Source organism: Protopterus annectens, chromosome 5.part0, assembly GCF_019279795.1.
Source record: "Protopterus annectens isolate FY-2018-M chromosome 5.part0, PAN1.0, whole genome shotgun sequence".
NCBI lineage: Eukaryota > Metazoa > Chordata > Ceratodontiformes > Protopteridae > Protopterus > Protopterus annectens.
In genome coordinates this window covers 1900766702-1900783179 of record NC_056735.1, presented here as the reverse complement: position 1 = coordinate 1900783179, position 16478 = coordinate 1900766702, and the positions used below count along the sequence as shown (strand labels likewise).

At 37.2% G+C, this 16478-nt stretch overlaps 1 protein-coding gene across 1 annotated transcript in view; it reads left to right on the top strand.

The window, feature by feature from the left end:
- The window catches only part of LOC122802434, a 1151271-nt gene that overhangs the window by 1092263 nt on the left and 42530 nt on the right, over positions 1–16478 (top strand). The gene's annotated exons all lie outside the window — the stretch shown is intronic.

Below are 16478 nucleotides of genomic sequence, written 5' to 3'. Positions count from 1 at the left end.
CGTACATAGCTGCTGTTCGTCTTCAGTTACCTTTTATAAACTGTTTATATCTAATGGGTTCTTTTTCCTGATTGCAGGTAGAGTTTAGGTATAAGCTCCCATTAATCCCATTCAGTCTAGTGGTAATATCTGATCGTTTAATATGAGTATTATATGTAAGATGTTCTTTAGAATAACTGTAGGTCTGTCATCAATTTTCCATCTAATGGATCTGTGTTATATTTTATAACTCGTTAACTCTATAGAATTCATGTATATTCTGTTATTTGTTGTATGCAACTTTGGAAAAATAAAGTGATGTATTTAAAGAGGTTATATCCAATGCCAAAGTTTTGTTACATATGCTTCAGAATATGACCAGTATTCTTTAATAAATAACTTTTGACTAGGGTTGAGATAACCCATGAAGTACAATCCATATAATTTTATAACTGGAGTTTTAAAGCTGACAAACCAGTAAGTACTCAGATACATGACTTAAAACATATTTTAAAGGTATGGTTAGAACCTGATAGCAACAGTAAAGTGATAATGTTAACAATTCCAGCTCTATAGACATATTTGAGTTTTGTCCATTAATGTAAGAACCTAGATACTGAAAATTTCATACAAAGAACTCTGAAAAGCTAGTAACTTTAGTCAAGCATTTATGACATGTTTAAAACTGAGTTGTCTGCTTCTGAGTCTAAAGTTGCAATAAGAAACATGCCATCTTATGTGTAGCAAACAATGGATAGTAGTACATTTGAGTAATAATGGGCTACTCTACAAAATAGTGCCAGTATGCCAATAATGCTAAGGCTATTGCTAGAGATCTGCTACTGTTGATGTCTAAAGTGGGTATCCTTAAACAGGTGCTCATTGAGAAAAGCATTCCTTTTATCTCAAGAGTATTGCATCAGTTCTCCTAGTGCTTTAAAGTCAGACAGTTGAAGATACCAGTCTACCATTCAAAGATTAACAGATTAGTAGATAGTATTAATAAACAATGAAGTCTATGTTAAAGAAATGTATTGACATAAATGGCAAGAATTGGGACCCTACCTACAGTTTGCTATAAGAGTGGTGCCACAAGTTTTAACTGGGTTTACTCCATGTGACCTTTGAAGAAGAGAAGACTCTATTCCAAAGTGTGGGAGAATGGTATGTTAGTTTACAGTATTGATTAAAGCTGAATCTGATGTTGTCAGTTTTCATTCTATCCTCAACAGATGGGTTAAGATCCAACTCAGCCATTACTAAAGCTTGTGGCAATCAAAAACTCTCAAGCTTCTCCCTTGCCCATAATGCACCAACCCTAAGTTACTTCAGATCTCGTTTGCCCCTTTTCATAAAAGGCGTGGTTGACCATTGCTCTCGAGCTTTTTCAGATAAGTGATATAGTTATCTTCTAAATCTTAATATTTTCTAATTTATTTTACACTCTGTATAGTTCCTATCCCTTACCATTTCTTGAACTATTGTAAAGTGCAAACTCCTTTAAAATACTATTATTAGTATTTTTCTTTCCTCTCTACACTTGGTGTAGCCATTTATTACCATTGATGGTAGTTTTTCTTCTTCCTTTCTATCCTAATAAAAAAAATCTGTTCTTACTTAAATTTGCTATTTTATAGTTGCAGTTTTTTGTGGAAAAAGGCCCTGCTGGATTTAGAAAGTATGTTAAGTTTGGGCACAAACTTCCTATGTCTGATGCCCACACTATGTGTGTTTACTGCCTTGGGCCTTTACATCTTCAAGAAGATTGTTCCATCTGCCATGGTTTCATTCCTAGGGTGCTACTAGAAAGGAAAAATAAACTTATTTTAAAAGGTTTCCAACCTACTGCTTTTGGAGAGGCAATATCTGAGGCTCATTCCCCCAAAAGCAAAACACTGAAGCCTTCATCTCCGAAATCATCCACATCATCCACCCCAGTTTCAGAGCCATCCAGGAAAATATCTAAGCTGGATCCAACTGCACCACTGGATCAGAAGAAAAAGAAAACAATTGATGAACCCAACTACCTCGGATCTAACAAAAAAGTTATCGGATCCAACTACCTCAAGCCCTGTTTCTCTACCCAGAACAAGATATTCACCGTCCATTGATCCATTGCCTTCAAGGGTGCCCTCACCCTTTTAAGACTGTCACCGATCCAAGTCTCCCTCTATTATTTCAACTCGCTCTTCCAGAAGTTTGATGGTGGAAGATGTGGAAAGAGTGGTGCAAATGATCTTCTTGGCACAGAGTCAGATGGGTGTCGTATCGATTCTTACCCCTTTGGATCAGGAGTTCTTTCCTTTGACCACACCCCTACTTCAAGTTCCTCCTCTGATTCCTTCAATTGTTTCTGAGTACCTGGATGCGAGCCTTCTGGCTCCATCTGGCTTGGCTCCGTTGGCTCCTTGAAACTTACTCTGAGTGCTTTAGTTCTGTTGTATCTGGTGGGCTGTTGGATCTGAAGCTTCCTTGTCAGATCCGAGGTGTTGGAGTTGACACAGAAGTTGTCTGTGGCATTCACGCCTCGGGGCCTTGGCATTGGATAGCTGGGCTCCAGCTTCCACCTCAGGGAGATTGCTTTTGGAGTGGGGGAGGACAGCAGTCCAAAAGCTTGTTTTTCAGGGCTGGTCTGCCTTCGAGGTTGTGAAGAGGGTGTTTTCTGCCCCAGCAGAATGGACGGCTCCAACCCCACCAGATCTTCAACCTTCTACCTTGATGTCTCTGCACTTGGAGCCCCATCATGCTTTACCACAAGGACAGCCAGTCCAAGAACTCCAGGCTTCCCAGTAGCATATTACAGTTTCTTTTGATACCTCCCCAGAGCATCCCACTGAGGAGGTCCCTAGGAAGAAGTGCAAGAGGAAGCACTTGTATTTTCCTCAAGAGACAATCATGGAGGATATGAACTTTGATGAAGGTGAAGGGTCCCCATGGTCAACTCCTGAAGATATCTTATTTGGAGATGTCCTTGAGATTTTAAAACAGAAAGGTAGTTGGATGCTCAGCAACCCTTCATCCGAAGAGTCTGTATTCCTGAAGGCTTTTGTTACTGGCCTGTCTACCTCCTGGGTTACTGCATCTGCTGATGAGTTTATTAATTTTGTCTCCCAGCAGGTGTAGAAGGAACCTGACACAGTTGAACCCATACCCAGGAGACCAGACAAGATTATGGCGCCACCTTTGGATAAGGAATTTTGGGGTAAAGAGGTGCCTGTTGATGCCATGGTCATAGCAGTGGCCCCCAAAAAAGGAACTTACTAAAGAGAATTCCACTGTTCATCCCCTTAACTCATTAACCCCAACTACAGTTTCATGGCACCTCTGTGCTTAACATCGAGCATGCTATGAGACAGTAGTAATTAGATGCTGTTACACCCAAGTGCCTACTCCCAGCACAAGTAACTTTGCAGGCATATTTTAGCTCCACTGTTGAAAATTAAGTTGAAGAAGTAACTGAACTTTGTCAGTTACCTTGTCAACTTAAGTTTCAGCATGGAGTTTCGTGTTCTTCATATTTGAGTTTAATTAGAAAATTGGCTTGCAATGCACCCTGAATTTGCATCTAAACGACAAGCTGATTTAGTATGTTTTCATCAAGCAACTGGTGGCAGCCAATGAGAGTGACCTCTTGCAACTACTAACAGAACCTGGTGCACACTGGCATTATGGCTTTGCCTGTGACTTTAAACTGGTCTCCTGGGTCATTACCAAAAACTAACCATAATAGTCACTCACTCCATTAAATTAACTTCCTTTAATCAAAACGGTGCAATTATCTACTGTTACCACACACTCCGTACTTCTCCTTTCCGGGCTTCAAGAAATTAACACACTCCCAGGTAGCGCAGAAGTTAACTGTATGATTAAAACTTGTATGTATGCTTTGTTGTGTGTGTTAATGTCCTGTGCACAATGGGTGTGTTTATGAGTGGGAGCTTTGCCATCAATTTTTTTCTCCGATACCAACTGAGGAAGAAAAATGATACCCAAACCGGACCTATCCTGCAAATTGGGTTGAGTATTTTGTGTTGGGCTTTTCGTGGTTAAAAGGGCACTGTGCTTTATGGTTAGAGATGAGATGGGAGGGGCCTCTTTGCCCCGTATTGCATATGGGCTAATATTTCTTTACTCAAATCTTATTACTTGAGTAGATTTGTAGTTTAGTCATCATTTGAAACATATCAGACATGTAGAAATCTATAGTCTTCACCCATTCTCAAATATCCTTTAAATTCTACCTGATATTTTTCTTTGGAGACATGTGAGCCTGCTGATGCTGCTTTACGAGGAGACAGTTTTTTTTAACCTGCTACCGGTAGTCTTACTAGAAAGGGTTGGGGGATGTAGTTGATTCGTGATGTGAGGTGTGTGCTTCCTTTCTTTTCCTTGAAAACTTTTGGGTTGATGTCTTTATACTTGATATCTGTAATACTTGTAATACAATTCAAAGTGTAGAACAGTACTTTTGTGGCTACATTTAATATATTCTAGTATTTTAGTTTGCTTATTTGTAGGAGGTAGATGTGTAGTATCTGTTTTCTTTTGAAACTTATTGGAAATTCGTTTTGTTTGCTGTAATGGTGTTAACTGGTTACAATGTGAGGTTGGAGCCTGGTATCGGGAAAGAAGCACATGGATCATTCGATAGTGCCTTCTGCTTGACAATATGCTATAAGTGTGTAAGTTCACTTTTGATAGTTAAAGGGGTAATTTGAGTTGCAGCTATTTGTATGTTTCTGTGCAGCATGGGTGCAATTTTGAATATGGGACATAGTTCTCAACTTCTTTTTGCAAGAGTCATAAACAAAATAAAAAATAATGAGGGACAGAGTACTCTTTTCATTATTAATAGGACATATTTCCTGTCAATTCATATTTTGTAAAGAGCAAGTATGAAACTGTCATTATTGACTGAGTGAGAGTTGGGGCAAAATTGGGTAAACTCGGGGATATAACCAAACTTAGTAACTAACAAACACATCAACATTTTTAATTAATGGACATTCTTGGCAAGTACTTAACATCACTGGTAGTATTTCAGAAAGGATTTAGATCTGTTGTTCATCAAAAAATAATTCTGTATCCTCTGAAGTCACTTTGTGTCTAAATGAGATATTTTCTGCTAGTGGATGACAAATCTGGAACAAATTATGGTATTTTTACCTAACCCAAAACACAGTTTGGTTTAGGATGTAAGTTATAGAAATTGTGATTTTATTTTTCATATTTTGGTAAATAACTCTGCTAGGGAGCATGCCATTGTGTTAAGTAATACCTCGTTTTGATGACAGTGTTAGCCCTTACAACATGATAAAAGAACTGTGCCTGTATGCTGGACACATGTACAGATATCCCAGTTTTTTAAGAGTAAGGTTATGAAAATTATGATTTTTTTTTTTATATTTTAGCGAATGACTTTGCTAAGAAAATATGTCAATGTGCTAAGTAATAGCTCATTTTGAGGACAGTAGCAGTACGTACAACATGGTAAAAGAACTGTGCCTGTATGCTGTACACATGTAGCGATATCACAGTTTGTTCAGGACTTGGGTTATGCAAATTATGATTTTTTTTCATATTTTGGTAAATAACTTTGCTAGGGAGCATGTAATTGTGCCACGTCATACCTCATTTTGTCTAGGAATTGGGTTATGAAAGTTATGACATTTTTTCATGTTTTGGAAAGTTTGCTAGGGAAGTTGTCAGCATGCTAAGTAATACCTCATTTTGAAGACAGTATCTGTACTTTCAAAATGGTAAAAAACTGTGTCTGTATGCTCTACACATGTACAGATATCACAGTTTGGTTTAGGATGTAGGTTATAGAAATTGTGATTTTTTTTCATATTTTGGTAAATAACTCTGCTAGGGAGCATGTCATTGTGTTAAGTAATGCCTCATTTTGAAGACAGTGTTAATCCTTACAACATGGTAAAAGAACTGTGTCTGTATGCTGTGCACATTTACAGATATCACAGTTTGTTTAGAACTAATGTTATGAAAATGATGATTTATTTTCATATTTTCGTAAATAACTTTGCAAGGGAGCATGTCGCTGTGCTAAGTAATACCTCATTTCGAAGACAGTATTAATAGTTGCAGCATGGTAAAAGAACTCTGTTTGTATGCTGTACACATGTACAGCTATCAAAGTTCTTTTTGGACATAGTTTATGGAAATTATGATTTTTTACATATTTTGGTAAATAACTTTGCAAGGGAGCTTGTCAATGTCTCAAGTAATACCTCATTTTGAAGACAGTATTACTCCTTAAAACACTGTAGAAAAACTATGTCTGTATGCTGCACACATGCACAGATATCACAGTTTTAGTCTTGCATGATTATGAAAATTATGCATTTGCAATATTCATCATTATTATGCCCATATATTTGCAAGGGAGCATGATGCTGACAAATGATGCATCATTTTGATGCTGACATTGAGCCACACAACTTGTACACTGATATGTAGTCTCTGTCTTTTACAGGTGATTAGATATTATACTGTGTTTATTTATCAGTTATGAGAAACAAAATATTAATCATATTTCTATTAATATCTCTGTAGTGGAGCATCACACAGTAATGGTTAAGGTATCATTTCAAAGCTGACATTCATACAAAGAAATTAATTACAAATTGTATTGGTCTACATGGTACATTCACCAAGATATTGTCATTTGTTGTACCAAAAAGATAAAAAATAAGCTTAATATCAGCATTCCTTGGCAAATATTTAATAATGCCTTAACATACCCACTGTCAACATTTACACTGTTAGAAAGGTCAGTGTCTGCTGAACAACTTTCCCATTTACATTATTAGTTTAGCTCTTAGGGTTAAAAAATTATGATCATTTGTTTTCTGTATGGTATTATAAATGGATTACCTGAAAATAAGCTCAAGCTGCACTGTTGTTCCTATGGTGGAAGTAAGCAGGCAGCATTTTCTAAGCTGCTCCGGAGTGAATGAGTTAAAAGGGAGTCTAGGGCAATGGACAGGTTGGGAAGCATGTCTATGCTTCAGTGACCTTGCCTTAAGGCCGCTGAATTATTTGGCATATTTTACAAGGTTAAAGAGGGATTTGATTAAGGAACTGTCAAATACCCTCTCAAGATCCATTTCTGCAGAGGTCCAATCATCCGTGATTTCTCAGTTGGCTACTCTGCAATTTAATTCAAATTCATCCATGATGCTCTTTTTGCATGTAGCCAAAGGAACTTCAAGGGCAATGGGTTCAGGCATTTACATCAGGAGACATGTCTGGATGCACCTATGTGATTTTGTGGAACTCTTCAAGTCTTAATTTGTCAGTACTGCTTTTGGCAGCACATCCTTGTTTGGCTCCAAAGTGAAGGACACATTATGCAGTTGTGAGAACAATGAAAAGATACTGTCTGCAGTGGGTGTACATTCTTGACCCCTCCGAGATTGTTTTCAAGTAGTCAGTGAGGTGGACAAAAGACGTGGTTCAGGAAATCCCATGTTCCTTTCCAGGACACATGTAGAGGAACTTTCCCCAGGGGCACAGGGGTGAACTCCAATGGTCAATGCCACCCCTGTGGCAGAGGAGGCCTGCAAAACTAGGGGTCCACAGAATCTTTCTTGGACAGACCCTACCAGCACTCCTGAAAAGAGACCCAATTGCCCACCTCTGGAGGCAATTGGTGGTCAGTTATCCCTGCACCAGAGAGCCTGGCTAGAATACTTGGGTACAGAGGATTAATTCCAAAAGCTATATAATATAACCTTTTCTTTTCCACCTCTAATCTGAAGGAAAATCCCTGATGTTCCACCCTATCACAGGGAAGAAGCAATAATTCTAATACAAAAGCTGCTAGAAAAAAAAGAGTCATCCAAGAGGTCCCACCAGACCAGACAGAATCTGGAATTTATCAAGGTTCTGTTTAATGCCAAAGAAAACATGGGACTGGAGACCAATTTTGGATCTCAGCAACTTGAACAAGTCAGTTCGACACACCAAGTTTTGGATGGTCATGGTTCAGACCATTCTCCTTTTTGAGCAAGGATGACTAGATGTGCTCAATACACCTTCAAGATGCATACTATCACATAAAGATGAACAGACAATCCAGAAGGTACTCTGGCTGGGAGCCAGTTATTACTAGTTCAGAGTTCTGCCCTTTGATTTCACCACAGCTTGGTCCTTCAAGCTTTAGTCATCCTCATTGCATCATACTGACCTCAACAGATTTGGTTTCCCTTTCTTTGGCCTTACTTACTTCACCATCTTTGACTCCTGAATCCAACTCCAGACCTCCTATCTCACCCAACGGGCATGATGCATCCTGACATATCAAATCTCAGGCTGACAGCCTGGTTTCTCCAATTCTATTAATAGCTAGACAACTGATGCTCTCTTGTTCTGTCTGACATACACTTTTATCTTCCAATAAAACTTCAGCAAGAAAACTTTATACAAATAAATGGAAAAGATTTGTTTACCTGACACAATAGAATCATATTGAGCCATTTTCAGCTCCGATACATAACATAGTCGAGTTTTTAGCCTTACTTTTTAAAGAAGGGACTAGATCATCGACCATTAAAGTTCAGTTAGCAGCAATGTCAAATTTTAATAGTGAATTTGAAGATTCTTCAGTAGCCTCTCACAGATTGTGTAGAGCTTTCTTGCGAAGCACACTACTTTTGAGACCTCCATTTAAGGTTCCTACTCCCCTAGGTGGCTGGAGTCTCTGTCCCATCAATTGAGGATAGAATGAAAATTGACAACACCGGATAAAGAAGTTATGTAGTTAACATAATGTTCCATCTGTGTTGTACATTTTCATTCTTCCTCAACTTCCTGCCCACCAACCCTCATCCTTTCTATTTACAAACTTCTAGAAGAATGAGCTCTTAGAGGGACGTTGTTGTCTTTATATTGAGCTCCAGATATAGTTTCTTTCTGTATTGAGTACATGCAATTTTACATTTCCTATATTTATGCATGTTAAATGTTTCCTTTCTTTTAAAAAAATCAGCAGATAAGATCTGAGGTAACTTAGGGTTGGTGCATTATGGATAAGGAAGAAGCTCGAGAGGTTTTTGGTTGCCATGAGCTTCAGTAACGGCTGAGTTAGATCTGAGGATCGGATCTGAACCCATCATTTGAAAAAGAATGAAAATGAACAACACAGATGGAATGTCATGGCAAGTACATAACCTTTTTTATATCCATAGTAAAGAAGCACATGAAGAGAGTTCAGGAGATGCAATAATAAGTTTATAATAAAAGAATCAGATTCCCAGACTTTGATTCAGGAGATCAGGTATTTGTATTAGTGACCTCCATATGGAACACATCTAGATAAATGGCAAGTGCCTTTTTGGGTAATTAAAAGAATAAATACAGTAAACTACAAAGTTAGACAACCTGGAAGGAGAAATACAGAACAACTCTGTTGTATTAATGTAGTGAAGCATTGGAAAGAGGTATAATGTTTAGTCTGCAAACTGAAGTTCATACGGGAGTGATTGGATAATCTCTACCTGAACTACATTTGGAGGAATCTTCATCAAAAGGACAAAAGAAGGAAGTAATGGAATTTTTACTAAGAGGTAAAGGAGTGTTCTCAGAAATGCCTGGAAAGACATAGAGTCAACACCTGGAATTATGGTTAAACTGAGAACTTACAGAGTATCAGAGCAACAGAAACAGTTATTTAAGAAGTTAAAAAAAAATGAGAAATACCTAGAATTGAAACAGAAATCCAAGCAAAGAACAAACACCTGACCAGGAGGCCAAAGACCACAGCAAATAAATCCAACAATAGTAGAAACCACTACACTTTGCAGTTGTTGTAGAAAGAAACAATCCTTTATTGGTAAAACCACTGCAATTCACAGTTAAGAGCTTTCGTCCAAACATAGACTTCTTCAGAACCACGAAAGCTCCTCTAAAGACTGAATTTAAGATCTGTGAGAAGTAAATCCACACCCCAAGAACTGTCAGTCAACAATCAGGTTAAACAAAGGCCAGGAAAATTCTTAAAGGTGTACACACACCAAAAAATACTTTCACATTAAACCAAGTTACTGATTCAGTAGCTGGGTCACCGTGGCGGGTAGTGCTTAACAAAGTGTTACTAGACTGCAATTCATCCATAAAAGTATCAATTTGTGTCTTAGTAGCTGACCAAAGGATCAGTAAATAGATGAAAATATCCCACACATCGAAATCAGGAAAGACCAGTATGAGATGTACTGGCAGCTGGCTTTAGAAGCAGCAAATCCACCTGGATTGCATGACTATATTTTCATTGTTAATGAACTTATAAGAAAAGCCAACATACTTTGAGCAAAAGTGTACAAATGTAATGGCTTTCTATTGTATTTTGATAGTCTAGATTTGTTTATAGACATTTTTACTTGGTTTAATGTGAAAGTGTTTTCTGGTGTGTACACCTTTAAGAATTTTCCTGGGCTTTATTTAGCATGTTTGTTGATTGACAATTCTTGCAGGTGTGGTTTTACTTCTCTTAAATTCAATGTTAGATGAGTTTTCATGGTTCTGAAAAACTGTATGTTTAAACAAAAGGGCTTAACTGTGAATTGCAGTGGTTTTACCAATAAACAAGTGTTTCTTTCTACAACAACTGTGAATTGTAGTGGTTTCTAACATTGTTAGATTCATTTGCTGTGGTCTTTGGTTTCTTGTTCATATGTTTGTTCTTTGCTTGGATTTCTGTTCTAGTTCCAGGTACTTCTGTGTGTGTTTGAGTGTGTGTGTGTGTGTGTGTGTGTGTGTGTGTGTGTGTGTGTGTGTGTGTGTGTGTGTGTGTGTGTGTGTGTGTGTGTATTATTGGCCTTGTTCTGAGGATTCCCTGGTAGGTATATCAGCCTTTGACTCACAGGAATTGTTTCATGATGCCCCCACTTTCAGCACATCTGAACCTGTGGGTAATTTGAATTTGCTTATTCAACAATTAACACCAGTTTTGTCTCAATTTAAACATGGTAATATGAACAAAAGGAGAAAACCAGCACAAAACAAATTCAACAGCAAAGTAATAAAATCAAGCAGCTTTATTTCCAGATTCACAGCAGCTTATTCAGTAAGCGCTTTCGTCATCAAGACTTCCTCAGACTGAATAAAGCATGGTAATGTTACAAATGTGGCTGGTAATAATGTGGAAAACATTATTCAATGGTCATTGGGACCAGCAATTGCAGTGAATGAGCAGCATAATGCACAGCAGCGGTTGACACAAACATCAAACTCACAGGATTTTTCATTCATATCTCAAGTGTTTAAATGGTCGGATAAAGCATTACTGCAAAAAAACTGTGAGTACATACAGTCTATTATTGACCATTATCTTAGCTTACAAGAACAAATTTCAGCTTTAAATAAATCATTGTACAAGTTTAAGTCTCTGCAGTTGGACAATTATTTCTTGAGTGAAAGTTTGAAGAGACAACATGTCTCTAAAGGACTTTGGGTATGTAAATACCAACAGACAGTTGAATAAAATTCACCTTTTCATCTCAAGTTATTGGAACGTTTTGATCATACAGGCCTAGATCTTACCAGATTATTAATTAAATAAGGTACATCAAAGCAGAGGGGCCAGCAAAAGCCTGATACACTGGAGCACTCACAGGGCCCTGTTCACAAGACCTCCACCATATGACCGCCCAGAGGTGGTCCTCATCCTCTTTTAGGCTTAACCCTCCACAGGGGGTAAGTGAGAATTTCTGAATTAGCTAGTTTGTTCTTTTCATGACGCGGGCTACCACTTATGTTCTGATGCAACTTATTAATTAAAAAAATAAGTGATATATGGTACAATATAAAGAGGAGATTGCAAAATTAGTAGTGTCTACTACAGCAGATCTTGAATTTCATAAATTCAAATCCAATTTTAAACTAGGGTTTCAACAGATTGATAACAAATTGGTGGATATTAAGAAGAGGAAGGATAAGAAGCTGCTCAGGGATGACACAGAATATTACAATAGAACTGTGTAACCCAAGCCACCCAACACTGGTCGAGCCAAGTCGGATAATTGGGTAAGCTACGAGGATGACCTTGTCGACAGTGATGAAATACAACACAGTGAAGTCATTTTAGAGGAGGTACCCTGGAGAAGGTCAGAGAGGATAGCCAACCGGGAGCACCGATCCTTACAAGGACAAGGCAATTCCTACCCAATGAGGTCAAGTGGTCGTTGGAACAGGATGAACTGTGGTTAACCAACCAAGAAACGATAAACATCGACAGCTATTTTCCTTCACATCCATGTACAGGTACGGTGAATATTACTTCTTTCTTTGGTTTCAATATTTAAAATTTTTCTGACTTAAATATAGGCCCTGAACACCACAACCTTTTCCTTAAAAGATTTAATTTTATACCAGCATTCTGGGCCAACATGGTGGACACAGTACTTGATTTGAAACTTTTTACATGTAAACTCAATTTTCATGTACTGTTTGGTGAATCTGATTCTGAATCTGAGTTTGCCTAGCCCCTAACACACCCTATCAAATTTTTGAAAAGTCTTGCAAGAAAGAAATTAGAGAACTATTCAATGGAAAGAACAGAAGAAATTTTATAATCTTTACAAGGCTGACAAGGATATTCTAAACAGTATCATTAATGATTAAAAACATCAGGTGTATGAATATTATGTCCTAAACCAGTTTTAGTGACTTCTGAATTTTGCTAAGGAAATTACCTTATATAGTGGTCTCAGAGGTAGATGTGGAAGCAGTGCTATCCAAGACATTTAAGGTGAAAAGCTCCTTACTTGCTGTATCAGCAGAAAATTAAGTAATGCAAAAAGGGATATTCAGTTATATAGAGAGAATGTTTAGCAGTAAAATGAGTTTTCTGTTCCTTAAAAATACTATATATAAAGTAGGCATTTCAAGCTATAACCAATTGTTCTTTCTTACAAAGGTTGGATAAACAGATTGCAGTATGATACAGTACACAATAACCCACAGGCTTAGACTGACTAATTGAAATGCCAGTAGGTTGTTGAGGTCTTATAACTAATTATTGGAAGTCTAAAACTGATAGTTTTGTGCTGGGAGGAGATTAGTTACAGCTTGTTGTGTAAGGAAATGAGGATATATAGGCCTTTAAATTTGCACCCAAATAACTTGTACATGTGAAATTCTCACGGGTCTGTATCACTTTATTGAATACACTACTTAGTGAATGCCTCATCATCAAACTTTATTAAGTGAAATCCTATTCCATCAGTGAAGTTTTTCCCAGGGGAAAAAACAGTTGGTCAACCCAGCAGCCACAACAAGAACAACACTATTTAAAACCCATCCTGATGGGGGGCTACACCCCCTACCCCCCTAACGAAATATACCAACAATGACATCGCACTACAGTGGGGAAAAAGGGCAAATCCCCAATGATGGTCCATTGTTTTTTCTCCTGGGAAAAACTTCGCTGAAACAATCATTTGACAGAATAAGATTTTGCTTAATAGAGTTCGACGAAGACGTGTTTGGTAAGTAGTGCATTTGATAAACTGATAGGGACCCACTTCTCACAGAACTTGGAAAATTGTATTTGGCTGTGATTGGCATTTGCTGCTTGTGTAAAAGTATATTACACGAAGGCAGCAAACCAAGAAACAATTTGATTCTGACTTTGACATGTAGGGTTATTTTGCTTTCACTCTATAAATCATAAGCCTTAGATGAGCACTTATGCTGGTGCTGCTTCTCTCTTTCTTTAATTTCTACCTGCCTCTACACTTTCTCTCTCTCTCTCTCTCTCTCTTCCTTTACACTTCAAGCTGTTTCATTCCCTCTGTTGCTTTGAGGCATTTACCTTCCTACTGTATGTAGCTCTAGTCTTTTCATTCTAGTTTACATTTTAAGGTCATCTAGCCGTGAACTGAATTGGTTTGCTACATTCTGTGTCCCTATAACTGCTACCAGGCTGTTTCTAACATTAGAGGTATCTATTTCAGATGCACATCAGGCTGTTTATCATGTCCTTCTCAGACCTAACATCATGATAAATTCCCTTGGTCTTGCTGTTTGTCAGAGTCACAAATGGCTAACATTTTTCAACTTCTTTTCATAATTATTCTGACTAAAAAATAAAATAACTATTGTGCAAGATGTAATGCTTAATACTTTTGAAGTTGTAAGAATGTAAACAATTTTGATCACCATAACTGTTTTACAGGCTATACATGTTCAATTTATAAGATCCCACTGCTGCCATCAATTAAAATGTGATGGCTAGTGGCTGTAGGTTGAAAGTCCTGCACAGCAGTCTTCAAAAATTTACAAAGCAGCATTATGGGGTTTTGAGCAGTTGGTCTTAAGGATGAATAGTAAATACACCCTTTAGCCTCAGGTAATATCCAATTATGATATACTCAAATTAAATTTACACTGTACAGTTCCATTTCAGAGTTAAAATCACTGAGTGAGCACAGTGCCTTCCATTGTAGTCTTACTAACAGTTATTCAAACTTGACAAAAATTATTTTGCATATTTACACATAGTATTTTGTAGAATGGAAGGGTAGTTTTCCAGCAACAACACTAATTTCTGAAGTGTAGGATATCGCTGTCATTAATCATTTCAAACTAAAAAAAAATGAACTCACCCTTTGAAAGATAGACATTATCCAATTGAAAGAACATTGGTATAATGCAATAAACCCTTAGTCTAATAAATAAACCTTGAGTAACAAGGATTCAAAGTAGAATAATACAATTGTTTGCTTGTAATAAATAAGTTAAGATCATTTCCTTCACAGATAAACATGCAAATCAGTATGGAACTTGACCAGGAAATTAAAAATAATCATTTACATTGATAGGTAATGCTCAAAAAATACTAGCTGTCAGCTAACTTTTCTGTACATTAACTAAAGAGATAAACTGTGTCCCTATCATCTGTCTTTTGTGTCCTTATCGGTAGTTGATCAAAAGTTAAGTTCATTCTCAAGTATACTTCAACAGGTAGATCTGGAATCAGAATTGCAACTACTTTCTCAATTAACAGTCTTTTCTCCATGTTCCAAGCATGATTTCCTGTGGCTCTTGCTTTCATTTGAATAAGCAACTAACCTTTTATCTAGCTCATCATCTTTAAAAAACTAACCTTGCAAGTGTTTGAAAAGAAATTATCTACTTCCTTCTTAAACTGTAGTGTTTTCACAGTGGCAAATGCATTTATAAACCATTTACTCATGTTCCTTCAGATACTCAAATTTACTGAGTAGAGCAGGTGCAGTCCAGCTTCTTTTACCATTATTTGCATGAGTTTGCTACAACTTAAATCCAACTTAGCTCACTTCTAATGTATTTTCCACTGAATGAAAAGTAATATATTTAAGTTTATTACACTTTTCCTTACAGTGAGTATTGAAAATATAAGAGTTTCAAGATGAGTGGCTCAGCTACAAGTCTTGAACAGTTCCCATACCCTACACTACAGGACATTTCATCTATTACATTGCAACCCCAGTAGAATCCACTGAATTCTTTTGATTTATTTTGTGATTTGTTTGCAGTCCTGTTTTTCTTATAATTAATTTCAGTGGCTGTGGCATTTTTTCACTTTTTTTTGGTTTAGGTTAACAGCTGTAGTATTGTTTTATTCTGAATTGGAGGAGTATACTTCTATCATTTTATCTTAGTCAAGTTTCACCTACAAGCCAGTTTTCATACATCTGTATATGACAAACTTCTTTGAGTATTTGGTATTATTTATGTATTTATGGGCATATTTTACTGTGTTTTACTTGCACTTAGAAATTTTAGTGTGTGTGTGTGTGTGTGTGTGTGTGTGTGTGTGTGTGTGTGTGTGTGTGTGTGTGTGTGTGTGTGTATACGTATATAGATAGATATATAGATATAGATATATTTACACAGATACACATATAGGTACAATTCATTTGGTTAAACTTACCAATCATTTGGTGGATTTTTCTGTATCAGAATTAGGTAAATGTTCACAGCAGTAGTCAAAGAGTTGAACACTGAATGTTACGTAAGTGGAAGTAGATAGTAATAAAAGTTTTGGAATTGGGAGTGAGTGTGTGTGTGTGTGTGTGTGTGTGTGTGTGTGTGTGTGTGTGTGTGTGTGTGTGTGTGTGTCTGTGTGTGTGTGTGTTTTTGTTTGAGAGACCATGCATGCAGGAGTGCTTGTAAACCAGGGTTAGAATAATGCCTACTAGGGGCGTGGATAGATATAGTGGTATGTGAGACTGTCAAAATTTTAAAGAAAGGGAAGTGTGCCATTATTTCTGAGGAGGGTACTGTTTTATAAACAACTCCCTTACATAAGGTTATGTTCTAAAGTATGAAAACATTCCTTTCAGTGCTGCCAAAAGCTAATCCCATAGTGGTACCTTCATCAACACCTATATTTGTATCCCATGAAACCATTCCATGTCTAAAGGTTTTAGTTGCAGAGAACAGAGGAACAGTGATAATTTTACCTGGCTGGACCTAAAATGCTGGCTTCTAATTTA